At 35.2% G+C, this 20,121-nt stretch overlaps 1 protein-coding gene and 1 non-coding gene across 2 annotated transcripts in view; one reads left to right on the forward strand and one right to left on the reverse strand.

Annotated features, from left to right (window-relative positions):
- The window catches only part of ome (dipeptidyl peptidase 4 omega), a 123,624-nt gene extending 111,485 nt beyond the window's left edge, over positions 1-12,139 (reverse strand). The window contains exon 1 of the mRNA XM_089096721.1: positions 11,990-12,139. The gene's annotated coding sequence lies outside the window, so the exon portion shown is untranslated. The remainder of the gene's footprint in view (positions 1-11,989) is intronic.
- A 1,552-nt stretch (positions 12,140-13,691) lies between these two features.
- On the forward strand, positions 13,692-13,765 carry TRNAN-GUU (transfer RNA asparagine (anticodon GUU)). Its single transcript has one exon. It is a non-coding gene; the product is annotated as a tRNA-Asn (tRNA).
- Positions 13,766-20,121: the final 6,356 nt, after the last annotated feature.

Here is a 20,121-nt window from a genome sequence, read left to right on the forward strand (position 1 = left end):
AAGGGGTTTTCGTATAAACTTCAAAGGGGGCTCATTCTATTGGAAATCGAGAGTTCTAGTGCTCTTTCTAAGGGTAAAAAGGGATCAGAGGGCAACTAGCCCCCTCCCCCCACTCCCAAGCCCTTTTCCTCAAATAACTCTGATAAAGTATTGCTCGGGGGGCATATATACTTCTTATGGAAGGGATTCTAGCATAAACTTCGGAGAGGGTTCATATAATTGGAAATTGAAATTTCTCGTTCGCTTTTTAAGAGTCAAAAGAGATCGGAGATCCGATAAGAACTTTGAGAGAGCCATTTTTTTTTCAAAATTGTTCAAAGATCATATAGCGAAAACTCCGGGGTCGACACAATCCTTCAGGGCCCGGGGTAAGCGTTGTAAGTTATGCCTGGAGGGCATAAACAGCTGTTGTGGAAGAGATGGTCGTATAAATTTTAGAGAGGGGTCATTTGATTGGAATTTGAAAGTTCTAGTTTAGTTTTTAAGAGTCAAAAGAGATCAGAGGGCAACTATACCCCACGCCCCTTTTCCCTCAAATGTATCCGATAAAAATTTTGCGATAAACATTTATAAAAAAAATAGTTCAAAGGTAAGAATAAAAAAAACCTCCGGTGTCGACACAACCATCCAGGGCCCGGGGGCAGGCATTGCAAGTTATGGCCTGGGGGCATATATGGTTCTTATGGAAGGAATGCTTGTATAAACTTCAGAGATGGCTGATTTGAATGGATATTGAAAGTCCTAGTTCAATTTTAAGAGTCAAAGGAGATAGGAGGGCCCCTAGATAGGAGGGCCACGCCCTTTTTTCCCCAAACCCATCCGATACATTGTTTGAGATAGCCATTTTTTTTAAACATTTCAAAGGTCAGATAAGAAACTTTTCGGTGTCGACACAACCCCCCAGAGTCCGGGGGGCAGGCATTGCAAGCTATGTCCTGGGCCGTATATGGTTCTTATGAAAGGGATGTTCATATAAACTTCAGAGAGGGCTAATTTGAATGGAAATTAAAAGTTTTAGCTCATTTTCTCAGAGTAAAAAAAAGATCGGTGGGCAACTAGACTCTACCACCCTCCACGTCTTTGGGTTTATCGGATGGATAAAACTCTCCGATACAAATTTGAGACCATTTTTTTAAAAATAGTTCAACCGTCAGATATTAAAACTCCGGAGTCAACACAACCCCCAGGGCCCAGGGACAGGTTTTGTAATTTATACTCTGGGGTATATATGGTTCTTATAGAAGGGATGCTCGTATAAACCTCAGAGAGGGCTCATTTAATTCAAAATAGAAAGTTCCAGTTTCCTTTTCAAGATTCAAAAGAGACCGAAGGGAACTTAGCCCCCCACCCACGCCCTTTTTTTCCCCAGACCCATCCGATAAAAATTTTGAGATAGCCATTTTATTAAAAATAGTTCAAACATCAGAAAGTAAAAACTCCGAGGTTGACACAAACCGATTTTTTCATTTTGATTTGGATTCTTCGATACCAGTTTTGATACTCTGATGCACATTTGATTTTTTTTTAAATTTTGATTTTGGAACAAGGAATTTTTAAGAAATAGAAACTTTTTGCAATAAAAAACGAAAATGAATTAATTAAAAAAAACTTTCGGAAAAATAAGTTTTCAAAGAAAAGTAAAGGCCATTTTAAACTTAAGCTAAGCATTTCCAAATAACTATTAAAATTTAAACTAAAAACGACCAGAAAGTACTATTAAAGAATAAATGGAACCCAAAACTAACAGAAATTAAATAAACAATCATAGCAAAAAAACATACAACAGGTACTAATATAAATGAATAAATAAATCTTAAAGCGAATAGTGCTTAGATTGAATATGAAAATCAAGCTTACGAAAAAAATACTTTGCTATTGAAGTATAAATGAAACTCAAAACGAACAGAAATTAAATAAACAATCAATGCAAACTAACATACAATAGATATTAATGTAAATGAATAAATAAATCTTAAAACCAGTGAAACCTAAATTGAATATGGAAATCAAGCTTGAAACGAACAAAAATCTCTACAAACCAGAGTTTGGGGTTTGCCCCCTTCTCTCACTGTAAAAGTCTAAAACCTACTGCGTCATTGGCGCTTTGCTGAAAACTATATGCGTCTTGAACTGTCTTGGAAAGTATAAACAACATCAAATTGAATATTTGCAAATTGAATTTCACAGCATATCTAACATATATTAATAAAACTAGTACAAATAAACCAACTATTTAATTTTTTCTCACCAGACAAATTTGTATAGGGCTAGTTGTGGGGGAGGGGGGCTGTAGCGAGGGGGGGGGCTATTTGCCCTCCAATCTTTTTGGTCACTTAAAAGGGCACTTACAAATTTAATTCCCTTTCGAATGAGCTATTACACACCTCTCTATGATGTTCTGGCCACTCCCTTGCCCTGCTAAAAAAAGAAAAACAAAAGGGAGACAGATCAGTGCTACCCATGCAAAAAAGTCATTTTACTTCGTGTTCAAAGTGGGGGACTGTAATTATCCAACAAAAGGTTTTGGACCATGCTGATTCCAATGGTGCACTTTTTATTTCAATTTGACGCCATTTTCAGGGGATTTCAGGGCTCTTTTTCGAAATCAACATAAATTCTTTTCGCAATAAGCTTTTACTTCTAAGATTAACTTAAGCAATAATTACCATTCCTGATCCAGTGTCAGATGGCAATTTTTATCACAAGACAGTTTTTTGAAAACACGTTTTTCAACTTTTGATTACTGTTGGCTGTGGTTCGCTCTTTACTAGGTTGCAGCTGCCGCTGCAACCATGATTAATTGTTGAAAGATCCATCAGTTCAAGGATTTATTTCACTGGAATTTTTTTTTTCAATGCTCTGAGACTGTACGAAATGGAAAAGAAAATATTTGTAATATAATTCTTTTCAGTTAAGCACGCCAATGACGCAGTAGGCTTTTGGTTTTTATTTACAGTTAAGGAAGGGGACAGCATCCAAACTCTTGTTTCTAGTGAAACTATATTCGTCTTGAATAACTTTAGAACGAACTAATAAATTTAACTGAATATTTGATGTATAATGATATTAGTTGCTGAAAGCTCATCAGTTTAAAATTTTACAATAATTTTAATGTGTATTTTCAATATTAAGTGCAAAAGAAATTATTTTTAATAATATTGGTTTTCAGTAAAGCGCCAATAACGCAGTAGGTTTTAGACTTTTACAGTGAGAGAAGATGGCGATACCCAAACTCTTGTTCGTAGTGATTTTTGTTCGTTTCAAGCTTGATTTGCATGTTCAATTTAAGTTTTACTCGTTTTAAGATTTTTTTTATTCATTGACATTAATATATATTGTATGTTTGTTTGCATTTATTGTTTATTTAATTTCTGTTCGTTTTAAGTTTCATTTATACTTCAATAGCATAATATTTTTTTTTTCGTTTTAAGCTTGATTTTCACATTCAGTCTAAGCATTACTAGCTTTAAGATCTATTTATTAGTTTATATTATTACTTGTTGTATGTTTTTTTCTATGATTGTTTATTTAATTTCTGTTCGTTTTGGGTTTCATTTATTCTTTAATAGTAATTAATTAAAAAACACTTTTTCCACAAAATAAGTATTTCAAAGAAAAATAAAGAACAACATTAAACAAAAAATGAGAAAAAATAAAATCAAATAATCTACCAAGCGTGAAACTACCACAAATCAGCATCGATAAATAAATGAACCCAAAACGAACAGAAGTCACAATAAATAACCGAGTCGAACTCAAAACCAGCAGAAATTAACATAAGCTGGGCTCAAAACCCCTATGCCTTCCCAAGGCCAGAACATAATTTGCACTTTACTGAAAAAAATATAAAGGTTTTTACTTTCATAACTTTAATAAATCAAATAATGTTAACATTTTGATTACTAAATATCAGTATATGTATATTAAACTGACAATGCACATTCATTTGTATTTTTTTCAGTAAAGAAACAGACAGATTGGGTTTATTTAAAATTTTAATTCAATGAGTAATTACTAATTAGTAATTCAATGACCCCACCTTACATCTTTTATTTTCCCGAAATGCCTCTGATAGAAATTTTGAGATGTCCATTTGTTGTCTTAGAAACTTCAAAAAAGGCTCCTTCGATTGGAAATTGCAAGGGCTATTTTCCTTTTTAATAGTTGAAAGTGATTGGAGAGCAACAAACCCCCCTCCCGTGCCCACCATTTCCCCAAACACATCCAATCAAAATTTTGAGATAGCCATTTTGTTCAACGTAAATGATAAGTCCGGAATTTATGTCTTTGAGGATGACACTCCCCCCCCCACGAGCCCTCAGGGTAAGGGGTGTAAGTTATGCCCTGGGGGACTATAAGGTATATATAGAAAGGGTGATCATATAAACTTCGGAGGGGGCTCACTGGAATGGTAATCAGAAGTTCTAGTTCCCTGATTCAGAGTGATTGGAGGATGGATACCTCCCCCTCACACCTCGTAGTTTCCCGAAATGTATCTGATAGAAATTTTGAGATGGCCATTTGTTGTCATAGAAACTTCGAAAATAGCTCAATCGATTGGAAATTGAAAGGGCTAGTGCCTCTTTTATTAGTCGAGGGTGATTAAAGGGCAACTAATCCCCCTCCCACGCCCACTATTTTCCCAAACACATCCAATAAAAATTTTGAGACAGCCATTTTGTTCAACGTAATTGAAAGGTCCAGAAATATGTCTTTGAGGATGACAACTCCCCACAGCCCTCAGGGCAAGGGTTGTAAGTTATGCCCTGGGGGTCGTATAAACTACGGATCGGATGGGGCTCATTCGATTTGAAGTCGGAAGATCTAGTGCCCTTTTTAAGAGTCAAAAGTGGAAGGAGGACAACCAGCCTCCCCCGGCAATCCTATCATTCCCCAAAACCCATTCAGTGAAAATCTTATGAGAACTATTTTGCTCAGCATTAATGAAAGGTCCAGTAATTATGTCTTTGGGGATGTCAACCCCCACACTGTCAATTTATATTATGTCAACTTATATTATTAATTTAGACAGGGTAAGTTGTGGGGGATTTTGAACTAGCCAGAAGGCACTATATGTATACTTTCAATACTACCACTACAGGTAAAGTAACTAATGATGCTAAAGGTATTGAGATGAAACTTTTAGGGAACGTTTAATTGGAGTTTCTATTAAAAGAAAAAACTGCATGCATGCAGGTTTTCAACAGGGCATATAAGCAATATCATAGGCAGCACCACTCTATAATAGCTAGAAATATCATTGAAACTCTTAAAGGAGCTAATTCAATTCAAAATTAAAAGTTCTAGTACCCTTTTTATGAGTAAAAAGAAATTGGAGGGCAAGCAGCCCTCCTCTCAAGCCCATTCATTTTCCAAACACATCCAGTCAAAACTTTCAGACAACCATTTTGTTCAGCATAGTAGAACGGTCCAGCAACTATGTCTTTAGGGATATTAGGCATGTCAACCCCCCAACCCCCGTCCTGGCTAAGTGGACACGCACTGGGTTGAGAGTTCTTTATCCAAGGGGCACGGGTTCGATCCCTGGTGGGGATAGTTTCTTGGTTTGGGACGCGGGTCATTGGTTTGACCCTGTAAGCTTAGCCAGAGCCAACCCAGCTCTAAATGGGTACCTGGAGAAATCTGGGGAAGGTAAGTAGGAAGGGTGTGCGAAAGCACAGGATGGCTGGCCCCCAGCTCCCCATTGCACTTCCCGGCTGAAGGGCCACGAAACGGAGATCAGCACCGCCGGTTTGGACCTTAAGTGTCTAGTGCCGCCATACTTATTTACTTACTTACTTACAATTATGCTATTGCCCATTATGCTTTAAAACTAAATGTTGCTTTAAACTAAATAAAAAGGCATTGTGTTTATGGTTGCCAATAAGCAATATATCGCATATATCGCAGCAATATATCGAGAACGAATGGTGGTATAAAGTTGAAACTTTGGGGATACTACTATTACTACTTCTCCTCTTACAATTTAAATAAATAAAAAGAGTGTAAGTGTATCCAGGTTGTCAAAGAGCCGACTCTTTTGGGAATGATCTTAGGTTTTATTTTTCAGGTCAACTTCAGAAACTATAAAATTAAATTGAAAAATACTATTTGTGTCAGGATTAAAAATTGTTGAAAAAGTTTCTTCAACATACAAATTGCAACCAATACTATGGATTATTATAGAAAAAATTGAACAGATATACAGTATATTTACCACGAAAAAGACTATATCTAATAAAAAAACGAAAAAAAAAATAATTTAAAATACTTTTTCCACAAACAAGTTTTTCACTGTAAAGTAAAGAGCTTCATTATGTCAAAAATGAGCAAAAATAAAATCAAATAATCTTTCAAGCATAAAAATACCACAAATCAATCAATAATAAATGAAACTCAAAACTAATAGAAATTACAATAGATAGCCGAGTCAAACTCAAAACGAGCAAAAATTAACATGAGTAGGGCTGATAAACCCTGTGCCTTCTCGAAACCAGAACACAATTTGCGCTTTGCTGAAAACAAAATACATTTGAAAGGTTTTTCACTTGCCTTACTTTCATAAATAAAGAATTATCAAAACTTTAAGGAATATATATCAGTATATGTCAATTTAACTGACAATCCACGGTCATTTTTATTTCAGTAAAGCGCAAATTGTGTTCTGGTCTTGAGAAGGCATTGGTTATTAGCCCATCTCATGTTAATTTTTGCTCGTTTTCAGTTTGACTCGGCTATTTATTCTAATTATGTTCGTTTTGACTTTCCACGAAACTCAAAATGAAAAAAAAAATTTCCGCGAAGTAAGATTTTTTTAAAAAAGTAAAGAACTCCATTAAACCAAAAATGAACAAAAATGGAAATAATTTACCAAGCATACAACTACCACAAATCAGTATCAATAATCTAATGAAATCGAAAACAAACATAATTTAAAAGGAATAATAGAGTCAAACTCAAAACTAGAAGACAGTGTTATGTGTAGGATCCTAAACCCCTATGCTTTCTAAAGGCCAGAATATAACATTAACTTCACTGAAAAAAATGTGCACTGTCAATTTAATATACGTATGCTGATATTTATTTTCTTAAAATATTAATTAATTTTGATTTTTTGAAGTTATAAAAATGAAAGCATTTAAAAGAATTTTTTGAATGTGCTCGGGAAAATGGTGGGCGTGAGAGGGGATTTAGTTGCCCTCCAATGATTGGAGGGCAACTAATGATTGGAGGGCAACAACTAAATTGGAGTCCAATCACTTTCGACCACTAAAAAGATCCCTAGCCCTTTTAATTTCTAATTGAATGAGCCCTTTTTGAAGTTTCTACGATAACACTATCTTTAAAAACCTTATATGCTCCCAGGGCATAATTTACAGCCTTTCCCCTGATGGTTGTGGGGAGGGGCTTGTGATCCTCAAAGAACAAATTTCCAGAACTTTCAACGACGTTGAACAAAATGGCTAGATAAAAATGTTGATTGGATGTGTTTGGCGAAATGGAGGGCGTGAGAGGGGGTTAGTAATCATCCAATCACTTTCGACTACTAAAAAGGGCACTGGCCCTCTCAATTTCCTATCGAATAAACCCTATTTGAAGTTTCTAGAACAATGCTTTCTATAAGAACATTATATGCCCCCAGGGCATAACTTACAACCCTTACCTTGAGGGCTGTGGGGGAGGGGGTTGTCACCGTCAAAGACCTAACATCCAGAATTTTCAACTACGTTGAAAAAAATGGCTTTCTCAAAATTTGATTGGATGTGTTTGGGGAAATGGTGGGCGTGAAAGGGAGTTGCCCTCCAATTACTTTCTACTATGAAAAAAGGAACTAGTCCTTTCAATTTCCAATCGAATGAGCATTTTTTGAAGTTTCTACGACAACCCTTTCAATAAAAACCTTATATGCCCCCAGGGCCTAACTTACAACCCTTGCACTGAGGGATGTTTGTCATCCTCAAAGACATAATTTCCAGAACCTTCAACTAGGTTGAACAAAAAGGCTATCTCAAAATTGAATGTGTTTGGTGAAATGGTGGGCGTGAAAAGGGGGTTAGTTGCCCTCCAATAACTTTCGATTATTAAAAAGGGCACTATCCCTTTGAATTTCCAATTGAATTAGCTCTTTTTGAAGTTTCTAAGACAACGCTTCCAATAAAAAACCGTATAGTTCCCCAAGAGCATAACTTACAACCCTTCTCCTGAGGACTGTCGGAGGAGTGTACTCCTCAAAGACATTGTTTCCAGATCTTTCAACTACGTTGAACAAATATTCTACCTCAAAATTTTTATTGGATGTGTTTGGGGAAATGATAGGCGAGGAAGGGGTGTTAGTTGCCTTCCAATCACTTTCTGCTATTAAAAAGGGCACAAGCCCTTCAAATTTCCAATCGAATGAGCCCTTTTCGAAGTTTTTACGACAATGATTTCTGTTCATTTTGAGTTTCTTATTTTTTTTTATTGATTTGTGGTAGTTTTACGCTTGGAAGATTATATAACTTTTTTTTTTTTAATTTTTGGGTTAATGGAGCTCTTCACTTTTCTTTGAAAAACTAATTTTGTGGAAAAATTTATTTAAATTAATTCAGAAAAGAAAAGAAAAACTGGTGGAAAATAAGCAAAAAATAAGCTAAGGTCACATGGCAGCAAACAGCTTAAAAACGCATAATCTACCTTTGAAGACGTGCTTGTCTTTTCAAATCAATAGGTAGTAAGTTTTTCAATTTTTACGGAGGAAAATCGTAGTGGAATTTAACTTATCAGTTTTGCCGATCTATTGGCATTGTTTAGAGAGGCAACACTGACAAAAATGTGATACTGCTTTAAAAATTTTGTAATCTTGAAGCAATCGAAAGGAGTAACAAAAGAAATAGAAAATAATGATTTCAGGCACGAATAGACCTAAGATTGATCCATGGCACATTTGTGCTTTGGTCCTAGGTATTTAAGAAATGTAAACTAACTATTACTTTATATATATAAAAGATAATTAAATTATTCATAATAAAGTATAAATAAAAGTTGTATTATGAACAGTATCTGTTCGGATGAAGAAGTATGAACTTGCTGGTGCTGATATGTGACATGCTGGTGCTGATATGCTGATATGATATGTTCTCATCCATTAGCCTGTTCCTTGCACAGTACAGGTGGATATTCTCACAAAACCCTGATTTAACCCAATAAATTGAGTTTTTTAGGAATAAAAATGAAACCATAAAGTGGATATGGCCTATTTTATAACTATCCTAGAACGATTTTTTGTTCCATGGTAGTTCAACGATTTATACTCAAAGGCAGCGCAATAGCACTGCTTAAGTAAATAGTGGCATGGCGTCAATGTATTAATTTTTTTTTCACCAGATCACTTCTTACGGAAGGAGTTATCGTACAACTTCAGAGGAGCTCATTCAAATGTAAACTGAAATTTCTTGTGCCCTTTTTATGATTAAAAAGCGACTGGAGGGCAACCAAACTCCCTCCCACGCCTTTTACAGTATCCTCTTCCCCTAACCCCAAAGACATCTGATTAAATTTGAGACGGTTATTTTGCTCAAAATAGTCGGAAGACCCTATTGCGAAGCCCCTGGGGATTGCATATACCCCTATAGCCACTGGGACAAGGCAAGGGTTATGGAAGCTGCCCATTGTTTACATACAGGTTTTACTGAAAGCAGCACAGAAACCCTGCATAAGTAAAGAGCGAAATGGGCTCTTTGTTTAAATAGTTTCGAAAACTTTTACCAAAAAAAAGGAGTTTTTAAGAAAAATAAAGAGCTACATTAAACCAAAGATGGCAAATGAAAATATACTATAAAGCCATTAAAAACTTTTTCTCCTGAAGAAAAACTTCAAAGAGAAGTAAAGGGCTAAAGTGAGCCAAAAACGAGCAGAAATAAAGTCAAACAAAAAATCAAGCTCAAAAAGAACCGACAGCACTCTCAGTAACTAAATTAGACATAAATAAATAGAAATTACAATGAATAATCAAAATAAACATAAAACAACAGAAATTCCAGCAAAACTGGAGATGGGCTAACGCAAACCTTCTAAGAACCTGAGCGTCAATTGCGCTTTACTGGAAATAAAGGTAGGCTACTATCCCACTATCCGGGCCTATCTAAATAGTCAAGTTTGGTTAATGCTAATGAAATGAAATAAAAAAGGATGAATATATAATAGTTTAAAAACAATTTTGGGCTATATATTTGCACATTAGGGGGGTGGGGGTTAAAGCATTGCATATATGAAATGCGTAACCTAATCTAACCTAACCTAGGTACCTCCCCCCCCCTAAACCCCCCCAAAAAAAGTTTAATATCGTATACGCAAAGAAAACCTTGCTATCATTGCCTGCTCTATAACAGTTAAGACGTCAAAAACGGGTTTTATCATTACCTAGTCTATAGTGATTAACCCGAGAGGCCCGGATAATGGGACTGTACCTAAATAAATCGTGGCACTTGTCAAGAATCCGGTAGTCACGCGAGAAGTGAAGTTTCGTTTATGCTAATGAAATAAAACAAAATAGGATACTTTCCCATTATATGGGCACCTCGGCTATAGACAGTCGAATGAATGCAGTGATGAAGACTCGTAAAGTGGGTAATTGTTATCTAAATTGATCGAAGAGCGTGGTTTCTCATTGAATTTACAATATTTAAACTGTTGTTTTTTGGGGTTTAGTTGGGGAAAAAGGTACTTAAGTTAGTTTAGGTTACGTATTTAATATATGCTCTGCTTTAACTCCCACCCCCTAATGTGCAAATATATAGCCCAAATTTGTTTATAAACTATATATATATATATATATATATATATATATATATATATATATATATATATATATATATATATATATATATATATATATATATATATATATATATATATATATATATATATATATATATATATATATATATATATATATATATATATATATATATATATATACTGTATATATATATATATATTCATCCTATTTTATTTTATTTCATTAGCATTAACCAAACTTGACTTTTTAGAAATGCCCATATAATAGGAAAGTACCCAAAATAGGATGAAAATATAATAGTTCAGAAACAAATTTGGGCTATATATTTCCACATTAGGAGGGGGAGTGGTTAAGAAAAGCATATATTAAATAAGGAACCTAACCCAACCTAGGTACCTTTAGTTCCCCTAAACCCCCCAAAAAAACAAAAAAAGTGTAAATATTTGTCACGGAGTGAGCAACACTTCACAAACCAGAGAAAACCTGTTTTTCATGTAGCATCTCGGTCTTTCTCGATGTGGTCTTTCTCGCGTGACTACCGTATTCTTAACAAGTACCTAAATCGTACTTTAAACGTTTTCTTTTTATCTTAAGAAATACAAAATTGCTGAGAATTCAAGGAATTAATGTCACTATATATTAGACTATTAATCTACATTCAGGAGCTGTTTTTCAGCAATCTTGGTTATTAAGAGTTTAAGATTTTTATTTTCACATTCACAAGTAAATATATAAACGGTACTGGTGCATTATACATAATACAGCGCTATACACCAAAGAAGTCAAGTTTGAATAATGCTAATGAAATAAAATAAAATAGGATGAATATAAATAGTTTAGAAACAAATTTGGGCTATATATTTGCACATTAGGGGGGTGGGGGTATAGAATAGCATATACTAAATACGTAACCTAACCTAGTACCCCCCAAACACCAAAAACAACAGTTTAAATATCATAAACGTAACCCCCACCTCACCCCCCCCAAAAAAAAAACAGTTTAAATGTTGTAAACGCAATGAGAAATCACGCTTTGCAATCAATTTAGATAGCAAATACTCGTTTGACGGGTCTCCATGTCTGGTTTCCTTGTACAGTCTATAGCGCTGTGTTAGATATAATGCTCCAGTATTATATAACTGAACAACCCTTTCGTGCTGGAGAAAACATAGGAGGGTTTGCGGTTGCATCATAGTCAACGTGACTACTTACCTATTAATACGACTAATTTAAAAAAGGAAAAAGGTGCTTCTCGAAAGACTATAAAGTCATATTGTGTCCATTGACGCACTGTTGTGTTTTGGGCAACACCCCCTTATCCTGAAAAAATGTAATTGCCTCTTCTTCAGTCCTTGGCAAAATCTTCATTTGAATTGAACATCCATGGTCAGACACTTTCCACCATCAGTACACATTGCAAACTGAATGAGGTTTATGGCTGTGTTTCAAACAAGTTTTTAGTGTGGTCATTATAACACGTTAGTACCAAAAAACTCAACTATTTAAATAATTCTGTGGTACTTGTGTCTTATAGCCACCACACACAAATTCTGTCAAGAAGTGAAGCTTGGTTAATGCTAATAAAATAAAACAAAATATAATAAAAATAGATACTGGCATATTAGATGGCCACTTCTAAAAAGTCAAGTTTGGTTAATGCCAATGAAATAAAATGAAATGGGATAAATATATAATAGTTTAGAAACAAATTTGGGCCATATATTTGCACATTAAGGGATGGGGGTTGGGGGGCAAAGCATAGCATATATTAAATACGTGACCTAACCTAGGTACCTCCCCCCCTAAACCCCCAAAAAACAACAGATTAAATATCGTAAACGCAGTGAAAACTACTCTGCATTCCATTTCTTAATAGCGGTCTCTTTGAAAATTCCCGCTCTCTGGCGGGTTTCGTCTGTCATTGAATGACTGGTTTCCTTGCATAGTATATAAAAGTGACCATCTAATGTACTAGTACCTGAAAATATAATACTTTATCTACAAAATTATGAAAACTACAACAAAGAATTATGGAACCGCCCAGACCGCATTATATTAAAGATGTAACCTAAACTAACCTAACCAAAATACCTACTAAATATTTAATTAAAAGGTACTCTTCTATTAAATGAGCTCTTTTGTCTAGTCTATATGGAAGGTCAACTGGAGACATGACGAAAAACCCGTTTTTACGAGGTGATTTAAGACACCGATGTAGAGAAATACAATATAAAGCTTGGTTTTAATTACGTGTAACGTATTAAAAGTGTTCTTTTTTTGGGGGGGGATGTACCTAGGATAGGTTAGGTTACGTATTTAATATATGCTATGCTTTGCCCACCCCCTCCCACTTAATGTGCAAATATATAGTCCAAATTTGTTTCTAAACTATTATATATTCATCCTATTTTATTTCATTAGCATTAGCCAAACTAGCACTATATAGAAGAGTCCGTTTAATTGAAGAGTACCAATTAAAATATAGCTACAAAATAGCCTAGTTTCTCGCCGAGCCGAAGCCAAAAGTACCAATTCTGTTATAAATAAACCAAAAATAAATAAAGTATAACATATATATTAAAAAAATAACAGAATAAAAAATAATAATAGATAAAATAAAATGTAAAAGAAAAATAATAATAACAAATCCAGTCTCCATCACTCCTCTAAACTCAACTCCCCCCTAATAGAATTTCACGAATTCGCTAGCCCCAGTAGGGGTGGAAGGCAATTGCGAGAGTAGCGAGTGTCAGCTTTTAGCTAGCATGTTAATCGATAAATTCATCGACTTCCTTAGGCAGAGGGGGCACAAAACTAAAATATGCCTTTAGGTGATGAGAACCCTATCTACGGCTTGAAACAGAATTGAATATTATTCTTAATAAATTTTATTAAAAACTTATTACACCATTAAGCCTCCGTGGCGCAATCGGCTAGCGCGTTCGGCTGTTAACCGAAAGGTTGGTGGTTCGAGCCCACCCGGGGGCGTTTTTTTTATGTATTTTGCGACTTATGAGCAAAATTACACTACTTAGTAACCATTTCGACCCTAAACGATATCTTATAATTTTTTCTGCTCTTTAGAATAGTCTATGTAACTCTGTGTCATCTGTGTGACTGTTGACTTTTAAGTATTGTATTCTGTCAAGTTATGTCCCTAAAATTAAACCGGCATGTCGCAAATTCCGTGTTACAATTCAAGAGACAGTGGATATGAAAATAGGCAATCTTGGTGTAACTCGCTACAATAGCGGTGGTTTTTCTTACCTCATTACATTCAGAAAATTTAGCCATCTCAACCATTCTTTCATTATAGCCCTAGAAAGAGGGATTTAACCACATTTTTCGTAGAGCCTATTTTTTGAAATACGGTAAGTTAGCCGAGGACATCGTGACTGTACCAAGCTTGAGGTGCAGTTAATGCTTTTCCTTAAGTCCCAATGTGCCTCTGACAAGACTGGTGATACTAAGGTCCAAGGTTGTAGAACAGTTTGTTCACAATATCTAGAATTCTAATTTGAAAGAAAAAATCAGCATAAGTTTTATATACGGCTTAACGCTGCATTTACGCATTAGACTGGCTTCGATGGAACCTTTTAGAGGGACTTAACTTTAAAGTATTGCATCAGACTTTATCTAGACAACTCTTGATTAGCACCAGAGATTTCATTTTATTGAAATCAAGAAGTCAGCCCTTTTTCTGAGAGCAAAATGATCCTACACATAAAATTATTCTATCCTGCTTATTTATTCTAATCATTATTCAAGGGGGCCCCCAATTTACGCCACGTGGTGTATATCTCAGACCGCCACGTGTGCCACACAGTCCCGCAAAACTTAGCACAGTTTCTGCCAGACTTAGAAAGCTACCGCTGGACATACGCCTCCTGGTGTATATGATTAGTGGAAGTGGGTGCCCCTCGCACCCACTGTTGCACTGTTGCTTATAAGCAACAGTGCAAGAAAAAATTAAGCTGATACAATTTTATTCACTGAACTCAAGGGTTTCAATTGGGGAAGGCTGCCCCCTGACTCCCCCCTAAATTTAAAAATGGCTTTTTTCTAGATTTTAAAAACTACCTTTCATTGAAAAAATGCATTTTTTGGTATTTTCATTGAAAAAAAAAAAAACAACAAAATTACCCCCTATATTTTTAAAAGTAGGCTACACCTCCCCCTACATTTTTGTGAATCAACTCTAATGACTGAACTATGGGTTGACCAAAATCTTTAATCAGGTTTTTCTTGGAATGAGTTTTCGAGCAATAGTGCAATTTCAATATCTGATCATGATTTGTGAAGTAACATTTTTACTTTTAACCAGGTGAATGATCAAAAATAATAGATAAAGTCCTCAGCGTTAATATATTTTGAATCTATTTTTTGAATTAATAATAATTATATCCGAGGAAGGACATCGAAAAATATATTAGCAATTTCAAATCTATACAAATTTAATGAACGTTCCCTACAATCAAATCAGAAAAATTGTTTTCAAAAAAAGTTCTTCGTAACGACAATTAAAAAGTCCCGTTAAAACCCAAAATGATTAGAATTAAAGTCTTGTATTGGAAACTATACAAGTTGCTTCCAAAAATGACACTTTCGCTTTTTTAAGTTTTATCTTGATATAATTTTCTACTTTTAATGTGGAACGGAGTTAACAAAGAAAGTCGTGATGAAAAACGAAGTCTTTTTAAGAATAGCAAAATTAAACAGATTGCAACAAGTGTGTTTATTTTAACATTTTTTTTTCGCAAAAATTGATTAGTGTTTTGATTTTGTTTAATGTATAAATGACACGCAAACCTTTAGGTGGGTTTGAGAGGAGTTGCAATACAGCTGTTATTTGTTGTAATTTATTTACATTTTAAGTTTAACTTTATCATTCATTTTAATTTCGATTCAGATTCATTTGCAAATCCATAGTATTACAATACTTGATGTCTAGTCGTTTTAATTTTTAATATCGAGTTTTACTTTTCAAGGAAAAACTTGTTTTTATTTTATTTCAATTTCCGTCGGTTTCAATTGGAGTCAGCTTCATATGAAACCTGAGTTTTTCCATTTCTTCAATAAAAAAGTGTAAAAAAAAAATCAAACAGTCTATTAAGTTTTCTAAAAAATGGATTAAGTTTTAACTTTCAGGGAAGGTGAGGGGGGAGTGTAAAACTAAACCAAAAGACGCTATTTGTATCTAGATTGTCAAAACGGCGAATCAGCAATGTCTCAGGGACGGCTGAGGGTTTCTATTTGAAAGTTTCATGGCTACTAAAACCGCTACCGCTGCTACTACTAACACCACTACTTCTGCTACTATTACTACTAATGCTACTGCGACTATTTACGGCCATTACTTCTTGCGACTGCTACTACTTGTTGCGAGTGTTACTAATTGGACCTGCGATTGTGACTACGTAGCAACAACTGTTTGCGTCTGCAGCAACTTACGACAGCGACTACAGTTACTTGAGATTTTGACAGCGACTTCTTAATACGGCAACTGCGAATACTTGGAATTGCGATGGCCACTACATATGACTGCAGCTACTTTTGACTGCTACTAACATGGACACCCATAAGGGGGCAAGAGGGGCACCAGCCCCCCCTGACTGAATGAAGGTGCCATATGTTTGTATTAATTTAAAAATCTTTCCATGGAATGAGTTTTCAAATAAATGTAAAGAGCTCTATTAAGCCAAAAATGGGCAGAAATAAAGTCAAATAATCTTCCAAGCGTAAAACTACCACAAATCACCATCAACAACTAAATGAAACTCAAAACGAACAGAAATTACAATAAACAACAGGGCTAAACTCAAAACGAGCAAAAATTAACATTACTAGGGCTGAAAACCCCCATGGCTTCTCAAGACCAGAACAAAAATTAGGCTTTACTAAAAAAAAATGACCGTGGATTTTCAGTTTAATTTACCTATACTGATATTTATTCCTTAAAATAAAAAAATGGGTAAAAAAGGTGAGGAAAAAAAGTTTTTTACTTATTTAAGTAAAAAAAAGTGAAAACATTAAAACATATTTTGTTTTCATTAAAGCACAAATTATGTTCTGGTGTTGAGAAGGTATGGGGGTTATCAGCCCTACTAATGTTAATTTTTGCTCGCTTCAAGGTTGAATTGTCTATTTATTCTAATTTTGTTCATTTTGAGTTTCATTAATTTATTGATAGTGATTTGTGGTAGTTTTACGCTTGGATGATTACTTGACTTCATTTCTGCCCATTTTTGGCTTAATGGAGGTCTTTACTTTTCTTTGAAAAGCTTGTGTTGTGGAAAAGGGTTTTTTAGATGCATTTCTGTTCGTTTTTTATTGAGAAAGTCATTTTCATGAAAAAAAATAAGATTTTATATCTTTTCAGTTTTTTCTATAAGAATCCATAGTTTGGCATAATTGTGGGGGTTTGACATGCCCAATATTCCTAAAGACATAGTTGCTGGACCGTTCTACTATGATGAACAAAATAGCCATCTCAAAATTTTGACTATATGTGTGTTGGGAAATAAAACGGCTTGAGAGACGGGATGATTGCCTTCCAATCTCTTTTTACTCTTAAAAAGGACCCTAGAACTTTTAATTTTGAATCGAATTAGCTTCTTTAAATGTTTCAATGATATTCTAGCTATTATAGAGTGGTGCTGCCTGTGATATTGCTTATATGCCTCTTTGAAAACCTGCATGTATACAGTTTTTTCGTTTAATGGGAACGCCTTCCGTTAACTGGAACACCTAAACACTTCCTAGAAGTTTCACCTTAATGCTATAAGCGTCATTAGTTACAATAACTGTAGTTGTAGTACTACAAGTATACACATAGTGTCTTCTGGCTAGTTCAAAATCCCCCACAACTTACTCTTAAAGATCTAACTTAATAACATAAATTGTTCTTTGCTTTGTCACCTTTTTGAAAGTTCACATGCTCATAGTTTGTTTTGATTTAGTTCAACGTCCGCTTAAATATTTCTTATAGTAGATTACTGAAGACATTGTTTTATTCTCTTTGGACTATTGATTACAAAATGGCTGTCACAATTTCGATCGAATGTGTTGGGGAAAAGAGTATATCAGGGAGAGGGAGGCAAATTTCTCTCCATAATGCTTGACTATTAAACTGGGACTAGAGGTAAGTATTTCCAATTGCATAGATCTCCTGTAAAGTTTACGAGACCCATTCTTAATACAAAACCTCGTTTCCCCCCAGTGCAAACATTAAAATCCGTACCCCAAAACTTTGGGGGGATCTTTCAAACCCAAAGAGTATTTTGTGATGTCTCTGAACAAATGGCTCTCTCAAAATTTCTATTGGATGCATTGGGAGAAAATATGACGTGGGGGAGAGGCATAGGTGCCCTCCAATAAATTTGACTCTTGAAAATGTCTCTTCAACTCCCAATTTCCAATTCAATGAGCCCCATCCTAAGTTTATACGACCACCGTTTTCATAAAAACTTTAAATGCCCTCGGGGCATACCTTACAACCCTTGTCCTGAGGACTGTGAGGGGGTTCTCATCCTAAAAGACATAATTTCTAGATTTTTAAACTACGTCAAACAAAATAACTATCTTGAAATTTTGACTGGAAGTGTTTGGGGAAATGATGGGCGGGGGGGGGGGTTTCCCTCCAATCACTTTTGACTAATAAAAAAGGCACTGTCCCTTTCAATTACCAACCGACTGAGCCCTTTTCGAAGTTTCTACGACAACAAATAACCATCTTAAAATTTCTATCAGAAGTATTTTGAGAAAATACGACGCGTATGTGTATGAAGAGGGGGGGAGGGGCTATTTGCCTTTTGATCACTTTGGCTGTTAGAAACAACACTAAAATTCCTAATTATCAATCCAGTGAGCACTCTTTGAAGTTTATACGACCACTATTTCTATAAAATCCTTTTATGTTCCCAGGGCGTAATTTACAACCCTTCACCTGAGGGCTATGTGAGGGGGGGTATCGTCAAAGACATAATTTCTGGACCTTTCAACAACAATTAACAAAATGGCTATCTCAAAAATTATGATTGACTGTGTTTGGGGAAATGATTGGTTTATGGGGTGGGGGAATGGATGACCTCCAATCATTTTTTACTGTTAAAAAGGCCAGTAGAACTTCTGATTACCAATCAAATGAGCCCCCTCTGAGGTGTATACGGCCACCCTTTCTATAAAAACCTTATATCCCCACAGGGCATAACTTACAACCCTTGCTCTGAGGGATGTGGGGGGGGGGTCTCATTCTCAAAGTCGTAATTTCCGGACCTTAAAACTATACTAAACAAAATGACCGTCTCAAAATTTTGATGTATTTGGGGAAGTTATTGACGTGGAGGAGGGGGAGCTTGTTGCCCTCCATTAGCTCTTTTTAAGTTCCTATGGCATTTCTTTCTATAAGAAGTACCCTGGTCTTAAAAAAGCAACAATATATTGTGCCCACATCGCTCTTTACTTAGGTGGTATTTTTTCTTGAGATTTCAATTATACAGCACTGGAAGTGCCAATTAGACCAGGTTAGTCCCCCCTAAAATTCAGTCTATGGGCGCCCATGGCTACTAATACTGCGACTGCTGCTACTATTACTATTGAATCAAATCAACAGAGTCTAAGTCCATTTATTTTGTCAAAATGGTACAGATGCAATATCTCAGGAACGGAGTAGGGTATCAAGTTGAAACTTTCAGGTACTGTTGAGGGTAAAAATGACCGTAAAATAAAAACCCGGTAAGTAAAATTGATAAAATAAGGTACTCTGTGGGAAATACAGCGTAAAATTGGTTTTTTATAGTTCCCCTGTAGCTACAAGCAAGGCCATACCCAGGACTTTTTTTCGGAGGGGGTTTTACTAAAAAAAAAATCGGGGGGATTTACAAAAAAAACTAAAAAAACGCATACAAAATTTGTTTATATCCATTTTTGTTTCGTTTTTACGAGTCAGACAAACATTCCGGGTGGGGGGTCAACCCCCCCCCCCGCCTCTGGGTACGCCCTTGGCTCCAAGACCAGTTGAGCTTTTTTTCTTGGCTATCATTTTTATACTTGCTTACATTTGCCAGTTATCTCTGATTACAACATGCATAACTAAAAATCTACTGAATGAAGGACACTCCTACTGAAATTAATATATACAACATTAGGTGATAAGTGTGTTGGGAGAAACAATCACGTGCATTCGACAAAATTACTCAAAACTTATCTGTCAACATCTTGAACTACAAATGTAAAAGTATTTCTACAAATGTAGATTTGATTCTGTATATATATAATTTTACAAAGCTAGATTCAACTTGCTTGGAAATGCAGTGTTGTAGCAACCTTTGGTTGGCCTTGCAGAT

This window comes from Artemia sp. Qi Xiang Cuo, chromosome 11, assembly GCF_049724085.1.
Source record: "Artemia sp. Qi Xiang Cuo chromosome 11, ASM4972408v1, whole genome shotgun sequence".
Lineage (NCBI taxonomy): Eukaryota > Metazoa > Arthropoda > Branchiopoda > Anostraca > Artemiidae > Artemia > Artemia sp. Qi Xiang Cuo.